The sequence below is a fragment of the Typopeltis vanoorti genome, chromosome 21, assembly GCF_054136105.1.
Source record: "Typopeltis vanoorti isolate ZY-2024b chromosome 21, IOZ_Tvanoo_1.0, whole genome shotgun sequence".
NCBI classification, from domain to species: domain Eukaryota; kingdom Metazoa; phylum Arthropoda; class Arachnida; order Uropygi; family Thelyphonidae; genus Typopeltis; species Typopeltis vanoorti.
Genome location: NC_143569.1, coordinates 87124445 through 87136680, shown reverse-complemented (window position 1 = coordinate 87136680; position 12236 = coordinate 87124445).

The window sequence follows — 12236 nt, the reverse complement described above, 5'->3', positions numbered from 1 at the left end:
TTTCGTCCACTATGGAGTGGCCTAGAGATCGTCCGATTTTTTGAGATTTTACCCTTTATTTACTAACCAGGGTAACGAATGGCAATGCTGCGACTAATGAAGGTCAAATTATGGAATCAATTGACCGTGAGATGCGGGGATTGATTCATTCAATGCGGCAAAATTCCAAACCAATTGCCACCTCATACAGTGTAGGAGGAATTCCAAAAAATAAAAAAATAGGAAATTCTCCATTACCAGAGACACACCCAAACCAGTGGAAATGGAGCTTAACAATGATACACACTCAAAAGAAAGAATACCCCCAGTCATCCTAAGAGATAAAAATCACGGGGTGTCCGTTGGTACTTCACTCCGAACTTTTTAGGAGGCTGTTCCAAGTCAGGAGTTGATATAGCTGTACTGTGGTTTGGTTGGCTTTGGAGACATTATTTACGTCTCTTGAGGGTTATGCTTTTATCAAGCTGAACTCTTAGATATTTGACTGATTTGTACCAAGGGATTATTTTCCCGAACATTTGTATTGTTGCGGAGCTTTTTTCTGGTCGATTGAGATGCGCCATTTGCTGTACTAATTCTATGGTTACCTGATTTCTATCTGCAGTTTCTTTATGGCCAGCTGTGGTTGGAGGGGTCCTGGCTATGATGATCGTGTCATTGGCATAGCGAGCGGTGATGGATGGGGACAACTTGGGGAGATCTGCCATATATATGGAGAAGAGTAAAGAAGACTGGAGTCTTGGGGGACTCCAGTCTTCTTTATTCAAGCCGTGATTTTTCTTTCAGTGAATCTAATTCCATTTATTTTTACCCTAAATTTTCTGTTGTTCAGATATGATTTGATAAGTAGAACTAGTGATAATGGATTCCATTTCTACTTGGTGTTGCTTGAAAATTAATCAGTAATGCCAGCGATGTCCAAGAAGATTGCACCAGAGTGCTGATGCCATTGGGTAATGTATTCAATGACTCCGAATTGTTCATTTGGTATGACGAGGTTGTTTTCTTCTGCCTCTTGAATCCTTGCAAGTATAGCATGTTCGGCTATCTTGCCTGCGCATGATAGTAGACTGATAGATCGATAATTGTATGAAAATTGTGTATTTTGTCCTCGTTTTAGAATTAGAAAGACGTCTAAGTTTCCACCTTTCTGGATAGTAAGTTAGCCGTAGGATGGCCTTGGTGATTGCCACTAGATTCATAATGCCTTCGCGAGAGAGCAGCTTGAGTGCCTTGTTCGTGATTCCGCCCGGTCCCTTCTTGCTGTTGAGTTTTCTTTTGATTTGGTTTATTTCTTCTGGTGATATGAGTTTATTGTTGGATTAGGGCTTCGCGTTCTGAGTTATTTTGCGCAATTGGGTGTGGATTATTCTTATGAAGTTTAAGTCCGCTTGGGAATAATTGGGGCTGCGTTTTCTTTCTATTCTATCTGCAAATCCCTGTGCTTTTTCTTCATCTTTATATGCTGTTCCATATTCGCCTTGGATTGGAGGGAGTGTGCTGTGCTTTGAGCGAAGCGACCTCATAACTTTCCATATTGACTGGTCTTCTGTGCTTAGGTGATATACTTTGTTGTTCCAAAGTTGGTTTCGGTGGTGCGTACCGAACCTGGTTCTTTGCTCTATTAACTGCCTGTTTATCTGTGGGATCCACTGTTCTGTGATATTGTCTTCGAGCTTATTCTTTTCTCGGATAAGTTGTTTTATTTCCTCAGGGAGTCTGTTTTGGGGGTGCACAGGTGGTTGTGTCTGTTATATACGATATTGCTGCCAATATTTGTTTTTCAAGGGTTGCCACTGCCTTTTCTATTTCTTCAGTAGATGTTATGTGTGACACTGGGCCTAGGTTTTCCTGGACGGCTGAAGGAAATTGTTTCCAGTTAATAAAGGTGATCTTGTTTTCTGTTAGATCATGTATGGTGCCTAGTTGCAATATGATGGTGTTGTGGTCCGAACTGATGGCGATGATTGCCTGTATTTGATAGTCGTGTGCTATGTTTTTTTTTTTAATATTGCTATATCAAGTACGTGTGGACGGCCGGTAGCTCCATAGTACGTGGGGCTCTCTGGGTCCTATCATTGTCATGTTTCTTGTAGTTGCATATGAGTTAAGTGTTCTGACGTTGTTGTTTGAATTTCTACTGTTCCAAGTTGGGTATTTTGGGGATTGTAGGCTGCAAATATCTTGAGATTGTTTGTGTTTTCCATGTGGACTTCACTTCCTGTTGTTTCAATGAGTTCAGTTTGGAGCTTAGCGAATTCATTGTGTTTAATTTTTATTTTGATTAAGATGGCTGTGCCTCCTCCTCTTACGTAGAACCTGTCCGTACGGCAGGTGATATAGTTGTTAAGTTTGATTTGTCGCTTGGGCGCAGATGTGTTTCGTTGATGAGAAGAATATCAGCTTAGGTCTCTGCTGTGAATTCCCGTAGTTCTGGGATTTGTTTGTTATTCCATTTGCGTTCCAGCTGACAATCTGTAGTGAGGTAGGTTTTCTATTCTGTTTAGGATTGCTGAGGATAGTAGTTGAGTATGCTTAAGAATGATCCTTGGCTTCTTGAGGGGGTAGGGGGTTAGTTTGTCGAAGATCTGATAGCATTGTTCCGATGAAGCTTGTTAAATTTGACAGGTCAGGTTTAGTAGAATTTTGGGTAGTTTTATCGTGGTATAGATCTATTGGGGGTAAGTTGGCATGGGTGTAGTATGGGTATTGTTGTGGAGCTCGTGGCTTCTATTTTCTTGTGGAGGTTTACTGATTTGGGGTTGAGTCTTTTGGTTCTGTGGGAATGCCGTACAGCTCTGTAGTTTGCGGGATGTGGACCTCCGCAATTTGTACACTTTGCTGGTTGTGGGCGTTGTTTTTGGCATTCAGTCGTTGTATGTTTGCCAATACATTTAACTCATCGGTAATCTGCTTTGCAACAGCGTTCTGCATGGCCAAACGTTTAGCAGCGATGACATTGTGTCGTTGACTAAATCGCAGATAGTTTGGAGATCGTAGATGTGTTTCTGGTCTTTGCTGATTTCTACCAGTACTAAGGGAGTATGGTGTTTTGTCGGCTCTGTGCATGCCGCTGACCTTAACAGGTCTGAAACCTCTGATTTGGAAGTCTGATGTGATTTCATCTATTATAATTGATTGTTACCTCTCTGAGCACAACTTTAAGGTTCTTCTCACTATTGAGGACAAATGTGTGGTAGGGTAGGTTGCTATTATCCAGTAAGTTGGTTAGTATTGTGTAATGGGTGGAAGTTTTTGGTTGGATGCGAATTCCGTCTTTTGTGTCGTGGCTTTCATAAATGTTATTTTATTAGCAATTCCTCGAAGAATCTAACTTTGACAGCAGATTTCATTAACTGGAAGAAAAACATCAAAATGGAACCTTCTCATTTTGATAAAAATTTGTCCTCTCCATTCTGAACGTTTTAATTTTTCTTGATTTTAAATGTCTATTTTCTTCAGTCCATCCTTCCGAAGACTAAAGTAATCTTCACTGTTAGTCGGACGTTCTCATGATCAAAACTTCATCTGCAATTCCTTTCTCAATTGCACTGATCATTCAAGTAGTGACGCTCAGACATTTGCTTCTACAAATGATCAGATAAAAATTCATTATAGGCACATCAGAATACAAGATAACCACAACTACTCTCCAAACGTATAAATGTATCTCTTCAATACTTGTGATCAGTTGTTGAAGGCGATCTGTCCCCTTGGTAACTGAAACAACACCAAAAAAAATCTACTAAAGACCTCTTCTCAAGTCGAGTAATAAATACGAGCTCGTACACAACGGCTCCCATCCATGCCTTGAGGACATTATGAGAATTCCAAGTGTGATGAACTTTGAAACTCTGCTTCATTCTCAAGGTTGGAGTATTCTTTCCGTCTCTTCCATCTGAAATTATTCACCAAAAGTATCACCAAAATTATTTTTATTTTTATGCAAATATTTATTCACCATTCCATCTTAAATTCTGTTCACTGTCGTATTCTCCAAAAAGGCTGTAAAGAGAAGAACCGATCATCCTCTACTGTCCATCATCCAATTTCCATCTTCCTATATTGAATACTTCAAGTCTGGAATACAAAGAAAGAAAGTGATCAGCACATGCACAGCTGATGTTAAAGATCTAAGAGCAGGAAAAAACTGCATCATGTACAAATAGAAGTTATGCCTTCTGGTCTGTTGTTAAAGCTATTAATGGTAACTTTTGTCCTACATTTCGCACAATGCCGTCCCACTCGGATGGTTCTATCGCATCATCAGGTACTACTACTACTTCTACTGCTACAACTACAAAAAACTTCTAGCTTTTTATCTCTCCATAAATTACTGCGCAGTTAATTTTTATAAATTTTCCCAACCATTAGAAATGGACATAATTCATTGGATCTCTCCTAAGAATGATGTCCATTCAAACTGAACACCAAAAAAGCTCCTAACCTTTTTTCCATTTCTTCCAGTCGTTCTCCATGCATGCTTCACTTCAGAGCTGACTCCATGAAGCGTGAAAATTAGCACGCATACAACCCATTTCTACAAATGGTCACACATTAACTTAAAACTGGCAACCAGTTTCTTTCGCGCTAATTTTCTCTAAAATAACTGAAAGAAACAACTTCCCACTAGGTACGCTATGCTGAAGGCTTTCAACTAAATACTACTCCTAGTATGGATTCTGCCATAATTGATCAACAAGGATCTCCTTATTTAGGCCACCATATCTGGGAAAATACCACAGAAACTATGGAGAATCGCCAGTGGTCTCTCCTAATATCTCTAATGCTTTTGAATATTTTAACACAAAATCCTTTAAATAAGCCTCATCATTTAGTCAAATCCCCTTACTTCTGTAACAAGGTTGCCAGCTTTGTAATTGTACGGTTCTTTCTGTATCTGCTAATTATGCACCTAATGCTGGAGCTTCCTCAAGAATCACTTTTCCTACGTACATCAATTTTTGGTGATATTAGACGGTAGCAATATAAAAGAGATTAAGCTTTCTGCGTCAGACTTCTCTCTTGTTTATCCCAATTAATGGTTCACAGTTCTTCCTATCAATATGAATAATTCCTTCTTGTCCACCGACCATACTGTCGTATTATTTTTTGTATGAGAACTTCATTATAAACCAGTAAACATTTCGAAATCCGCAGTCTGCAGCATACTGGGGAAATGCAACCGCACTGGATGGTGATACAAGGTACAGGATGTGAAACTAGTGAAGGCCTAAATTGCCGAGAGTAAACGATCATTATCTCGTGTCATCCTCAGATCCTAAACAATCTGTAACTGCAGAGAGAGGAAGCCACAGAACTCCCATAAGTGTTTTACCACTTAGAGATTAGAGTGTTCTTGGAATTTTAAGGAAAGATTCCACCATATCTTTTGTAGAGATGTTGTGCACAGTATAAATCATCGATTGGCATAGCACAAGCCATACAGAAAATAGAAATGGGTCTTAAAAATTGAGAAGTCATGATGCAAGCTCTTTTGATGCGATAGGCCTACTGAATTATGGAGGATGGCTAGAGAACACTTTTATCCTGAGTTACTTTACCAACGAGGATATTTAATGGCGTCATTTTAATAATGATAAGTCCTTCGGTGATGTTCTGGGCGATTTTACGTATCCTATATTTTGGTAATTGTATGGTAAATGGCCCTAACCACGTTCCAAAATGATAAGTTCCACTTCAAAAAGAGTTAGTATAAAATTGTAGCTTCAAGGGAAAGTCATTGGAATATTTCAGTAACTAGCGGAGATCGTCAAATTGAACCCTACAGGAATAAAACGCAGCCAAAAAGATCCACTTCACTAGTCGAATTAATGAAAATGGCTGATTTTACTAATTCTTTCAAAGAGGAATGGAGTAGAATTTGATCCTTTTTTCATTGCAGATTAATGGAATCACCAGTAAGAGTTTTAACGATGCATTCAAATAATTTTGATTATACATTTCGTGGTTACTATTGCATCTTATAAAATAATTACAAAAGACGGAATAATAGATAATTAATTTTTATTAATAAAGAAAGCACATCCTTAATATAATTGCAATGACTAACGAGACATTTGACCTACGGTTGGACAGTCTCGTGCTCAAGGAAATGGTAGCGTTTCCCCTCTATTAGAAACTTTTTTTCACTCGAAAACATCCAAATCGACCAGAGAACACACGCGATCGACAGACATAATATAATGATTGCATAGCTTTAAATACATCGTCCGTATATAAGCAACAATGATTTTGAAATAATGCATTTTTTATTGAGACAATTCGCAGATAAAAGAAAGCAACAACTATTATTTGTTTATTTATATCTCTGCCTGTTCCTTGGTTTTGTTTAGAACAAATAATATGAATCCAATAATAAACGAAATCATTATGATAAATGGTCTTAAGACTAGTGTCATAGTATCATAATCTTTTGTTTGGATAAAAGAAATCAGTACTTAAAAGAGATAGTAATTACATTTTGGGAATAAAGAATTTAGAATAAAATAAAGATAACAAACAAAAAATGGGAAGTATGTCATCCAAGAACAAATTCACCTAATGTAGCAGAATACATGTGAAGAACATAGAGTCTATTGATCTCAGAATTTTTAACAAAATCATTCATCACTTGTTGCAGTGCAGAGTACTTCCAGCCTGATAAGTGTAAAAGAAGAAATATTAAGGTTATTAACACCGGTAGATAGAATTAATTTGTTTTTTGTTATAATATATATATAAAACGTAGAATAAATTATTTTTCTACCGTTCTATGAAGCTTCTTTGTATTCATGATTGAGATATCTGACTTGGGTCTCCTTAGTATCAATAACATATTCCATTTAATATTAAACACTTAGCAGCTTTAATAAATACTTTTAAATACATCATCATCATCATCATCATCATCAAATTCCTGCCATGTACCCTCAAGGGGTGTACAGGATATGATAGTACTACATGAAAAAAATTACATCATTACTAACTTCCTATCTACAATTTTCCTTCAAATCAGTCTGTTACTTGTGAAGACTCCAACATTATCAGATCTTATATTTCTATCGTCTAAGGCACTTTGTACCGTATCAATCAATCCACCTATATCTTGGTCATCCTCTGAGTCGTTTTCCTGCCAACCTGGTTGCTTTGCTAATCTTTCCTCGCCCATTCTGTTTAAGTGACCATACCACCTGAGATTAGCTCTGCTAACACATTCCTGGATGATGACAATGTCAACTTCTTTCCTAATATCCTCGTTTTTAATATGATATTGCCATTGATGCCATCTGTTCACGCCTCTAATCTTTCTCAGGACTCTCATATCTGTGGTCTCTAGTCTTTGGTCAAGTGTTTTACTTCTGACCCAGCTCTCAGATCCATAAATTAAAGCTGGTTTGAACCCCATCTTGTATACAGCTAATTTAGTGTTCCGACTAATTTCTCTCTTATTCCATATGAATTTATTCAATTTACTTCCTACCATACCAGCTTTGCTGATTCTGTTGTCTATTTCTATATTTAATTTCCCATCTTCAGTAAAAATCGCGCCTAAGTAGCTGAAATGTTTTACTTGTTCCACAGGTTCTCCATTCACAACAGTTGATATTTTCAATGATTCTGCCTATTTTCATTGTCTTTGTCTTTTTATTGCTGACCTTCATACCATATCTATTACAACAGCTATTCAATTTAGTCAGAGAATCTTGTAGACTTCTAGCGGATTTATTTAGAAGTATAACATCATCCGCAGAAAGCAAAGAGCTGACATTAATATCTCCAATTTTGGAGATATTGTTTAATACCACTTTCCTTCATAATCTGATCCATATAGATAATGAATAATAGAGGGGATAATGGACATCCTTGTCTCACACCAGATTTAACATTAAACCATCTTCCTGTACTCCCTTCAATTCTAACTGCTGACTTACAACTCAAATAACGACTAAGTATTGCTTGATATAATGCCCCATTCACACCATATAACTGCAGCGTATTGAACAGCTTCTCTCTTGGCACCTTGTCATATGCCTTTTCCAAATCGACAAAACTAAAATACAGATCTTTGTTATATTCCCATGATTTCTCGACTATTTGTTGTAAAGTGAAGATTTGATTCTGACAGCCTCTATTTGGCCTGAATCCAGCTTGTTCTTCACCAAGCTTTCTTTCCACAATTCTTCTCAACCGTTTCTCAAGTATACTTGCATAGATCTTGCTAGGAACACTCAGTAGGGAAATACCTCTGTAATTCTCACATTCAGTTTTATTTCCCTTTTTATATATGGGTACTATGAGAGCTCTACTCCAATCATCGGGAATTCGTCCCTCTGTACAGGCTTTCTGAACTATGCAGTGCAGCCACTGTAAGACTCTTATACCACCATACTTCAGTATTTCTGGTCGAATATCATCTACTCCAGCTGCCTTTCCACATTTCAAGCCTTTGATGGCTTTTTCTGCTTCAAATATGGATATGTATTCCTGACTGCATGCCTGGTCAGTGTTTTTTAACACTGTGCTGTCATCACTGCTTGTTTCATTTAGCAGGTTTTCAAAGTAATTACTCCATACTTCAAGGATATCTTTTTCTCCCGTTTTCATGTCACCTTTATCATCTCCAACTCCTTTTACAGCACTCTTTCCTCCATTCCTAAGCTTCTTCAACAACCTCCAGAATATTTTGCCACCTTCGTGATATTTATTTTCTATATTCTTGCCAAAGTCCTCCTATGACTTTTGTTTAGCTAGTTTTACACAGTGTTTAGCATTCTTGCATTTGTCTCTATATTCTCTAAGAGCACAAGCTGACTTATTTGCCAGAAACCTTTGATATGCTTTCTTCTTTTCCTTCACTGCCTCTTTAACTTCCTGTGTCCACCAGGGAGTTCTGATTTTTTTATCCTTGCAGACAACCTCACCACATGCCTCTCTGGCAGAATCAATCAATGTGTTCTTCAGAGTTTGAAGAAAACATTGATTTTCTTCAGTTCTGAATCTCCAAGATTTGATTCCTGTTCTCAAACTGTTTCATTTTTTCTTCAATAATCTTTGTGTATTTTAGTCTACAGTTCACCTCTGAGAGCTGCTTAACTTTTATTCCTTCTTACATGTTATTCTTTTCAATATGAAATTCAATTTTATCCTGCTCAAGACTAAATAGTGATCACTTCAAATTTCAAATCCTCTGTACACTCTGGTGTCCTGACGAGGGAGAAAACATCACTATCAACAATAACATAGTCAATGAGACTTTTCTTATTCCTAGCCTCTTCTCTCCATGTGAATTTGTGCACATTTTTATGTTGGAACATGGTGTTAGTAATAACCAGTCCATGTCCTGAGCAGAAATCCAACAGATATTTGCCATTTTTATTAGCTTTGCTCTTTTCTCCAAATTTTCCCAAAATATTTTTGTATGTCTCACAATCATTTCCTACTCTGCTATTTAGATCCCCAACAAGGACCAACTTTTCATTTTTCATTGTGTCAGTGGCCTTTTCTAAAGCCTCAAAAAATCCCTCCACTTCTACCTTAGTAGAACCTTCTGTGGGACCATAGGCACAAATAAGTCTCATTGTCCAGTTCCCCATTCTCATATTTGCCCACATCACTCTACTTGAGACTGACTGCCATTTAAGATGATTAGCCTCGTATTTAGTGTTGAATACTATTTTCCTTGATTGTCATTGCCCCATTGCCTGAATATAACGTTTTGTATTTATTGCTCACTTTCACATTACTTTTAAATACTTTAATGTTAAAGTATTTAATATTAAAATTGTAATAACTGACGTAACCCATATTTAAATTTTACTCACAGTCAACATATTTTTGAACCTTACTTGAAAACGTTGCCTTTGTAGAAGAAAGATCTCCGGAAAATAATAATAATATCAAACCTACCCACTTGTGGTGTAAAAAGAATTCTATTTGCAGGTTGGATGGGTGTTGAGTACATTGAATACCTTGTTATGTCGACTAAAGCAAGGAAGAAATTAATGCTGCTATAGAAATGTAAGATTATTTTCTGCTGCCTAACAGCTCTTTATTACACTGTTGCTAAGAGACGTTAATCGATAGGATTAAATTACGTACGTAAAAAAAAAAAAACATTTACAAGTATTACGAACATTCCGTCTGGTATTAAATACGTTAATGCTGGAATACAAGTTATTTTCTCAACAAGGAGAAATCGATACTTCAATTTAAATTCCCGTGAGGAGTTCTGAGAATATTATAATTGTAAAAAAGAGAGGGGGGGGAGGAAGTAATGAAACTAATACAGACAGACAAGGGAGGGGGCTGGGTGGGTTGGGTTGGTTGTTACGCCCGAAGCAATCATGCTTTTCTGGCTAGTGCATTACATCTGTTAAAAATATAGACTTTCGCTGGTGGAATTCGCATTACCAGTGGCGGATTAAGGATAGTTGGGGCTCCTAGACAAATTATATTTGGGGGCTCCCCCCAAAAAAATAATAATAATAAAAGAATAAAAAATAAATAAAAGTTAGGTGGCAAATAAATGAAATTTTGTACTTTTGAAATTTTTGAACTTCCGGATTTTTCTGCCTGTTAAAGGGTTAAAGGTTGATAAATAATAAAACTTTTTAGTTTAATGAATAATTTTGTATGTCGTGTTTACAAATTTCCTTTTAGAATTTGCGAATTTATTGATTATATAATTTTAAATTAAAATTTTAAATTAAATAAAAATAAAAATAAAAAATGTTCGTGACTTCGAAGCTGTCAACAGCGCCGTGCGCCGACATTGGTAATGCGGTTTAATTTAAAGCGTAGATAGCGCGCGCTGTTCAAAATACAAAATACGAAGCTTGTCATCTAGCGCCGACATTGGTATTACGGCATTATTTAAACCGTAGATAGTTTGCGCTGTTCAAAATACGTATTGAAACGTAATAATTGTTTTGAAAAAAATTTTCGCTTAAAATAATCAAGATTTTTATGATGTTTACCGAAAACATTAATCTATTTTATGAAAATGTCTTGGCTTGGGACCCCCCAAAGCCTGGGGCTCCCTAAGCACATGCCTCATTGCCTTAATGGGTAATCCGACACTGCGCATTACAAACAAAATGTGTCAATTCTGTTAGTGATCCAATTACATCATCATCATTACTTGGACCAGATGTGTGCGGTTTGCCTCTTGCACTCAATAATTCGGTATTCTTGAAGAACATTTCTCATCTTGCCTTTGTTAAGACTTCTGGTATGATGTATATATTTTTGCTGTCAATTTTAGAAACAACATTAGAATACAATTCTTTCTAATTAGAGTTTTGTGCCTCTTCTTTCGTTTCTCTTAAATATTATGCTCTGCATATGTATTATGTTCCCCAGTAAGTGTTTTTCTGAATTCTCTGACTGAATTCCCAGTTACTTCAGGGTTACTATGTGAAATTATCCCATAGTGCTTAGAAATGTGGGACAACTTACAGTATTTTGTACATGAAAAACCTTCAGAAAAACTTTTAAAATCAAGACTGCGATATCTGTCACAATTAACAGACACAATACACTCTTTTCATCACAGTACCATTAAACGGCTCGCTAATTACAAATAATTCAACTCCTCCGTTATGTGTATTAAGAATACTCTCTTCAATAGCGTGCATGTTGGACCACTGCGAGCGAAACTGTACTCACTAACTTGACAATGTTCCTTAAATTATTAGATATGTGAAGAGCCAAAGGCTTCAATAATTTATTAGAGCACCTCACGGCAATACTCGTAGAAGGGGTACAAGTTCTGTTCGCTACAAACTTGATATTAACTATGTCTGGCTACTCACTGATGAGACCTCAATAAAGGTCGAAACCGGTCTGGGTAGTGACCTTCTCTCATAATGTGAACAAAAATACAGTTCCTAGGAGCTAAGTTCACATTATGGGCAAATATCAAGAATAGTGATCGGAGCTTGCTCCACTTCTACCACGAGTTGCCCCAGCTTGCACTACCCTTTGGGATCAGGGCTGCAGTATCCAGGTATTTGCTTACGCTTGGAATCGCCGAACTTCATATATAGTTTCTACTATATTCGGCATGAAACTCTTTGAGTTTCTTATTCGGCTAAGAAACTATATGGGATGTAATATCCCTTAACTTAAACATGTTCCTTAAATACTTCACAGAAAGCCTAACCCAGGCGAATAGGATTTCTTGCAGATCAATCACATACGGTGGCGGAGGTAGGTCCATGTTATGAGTATCC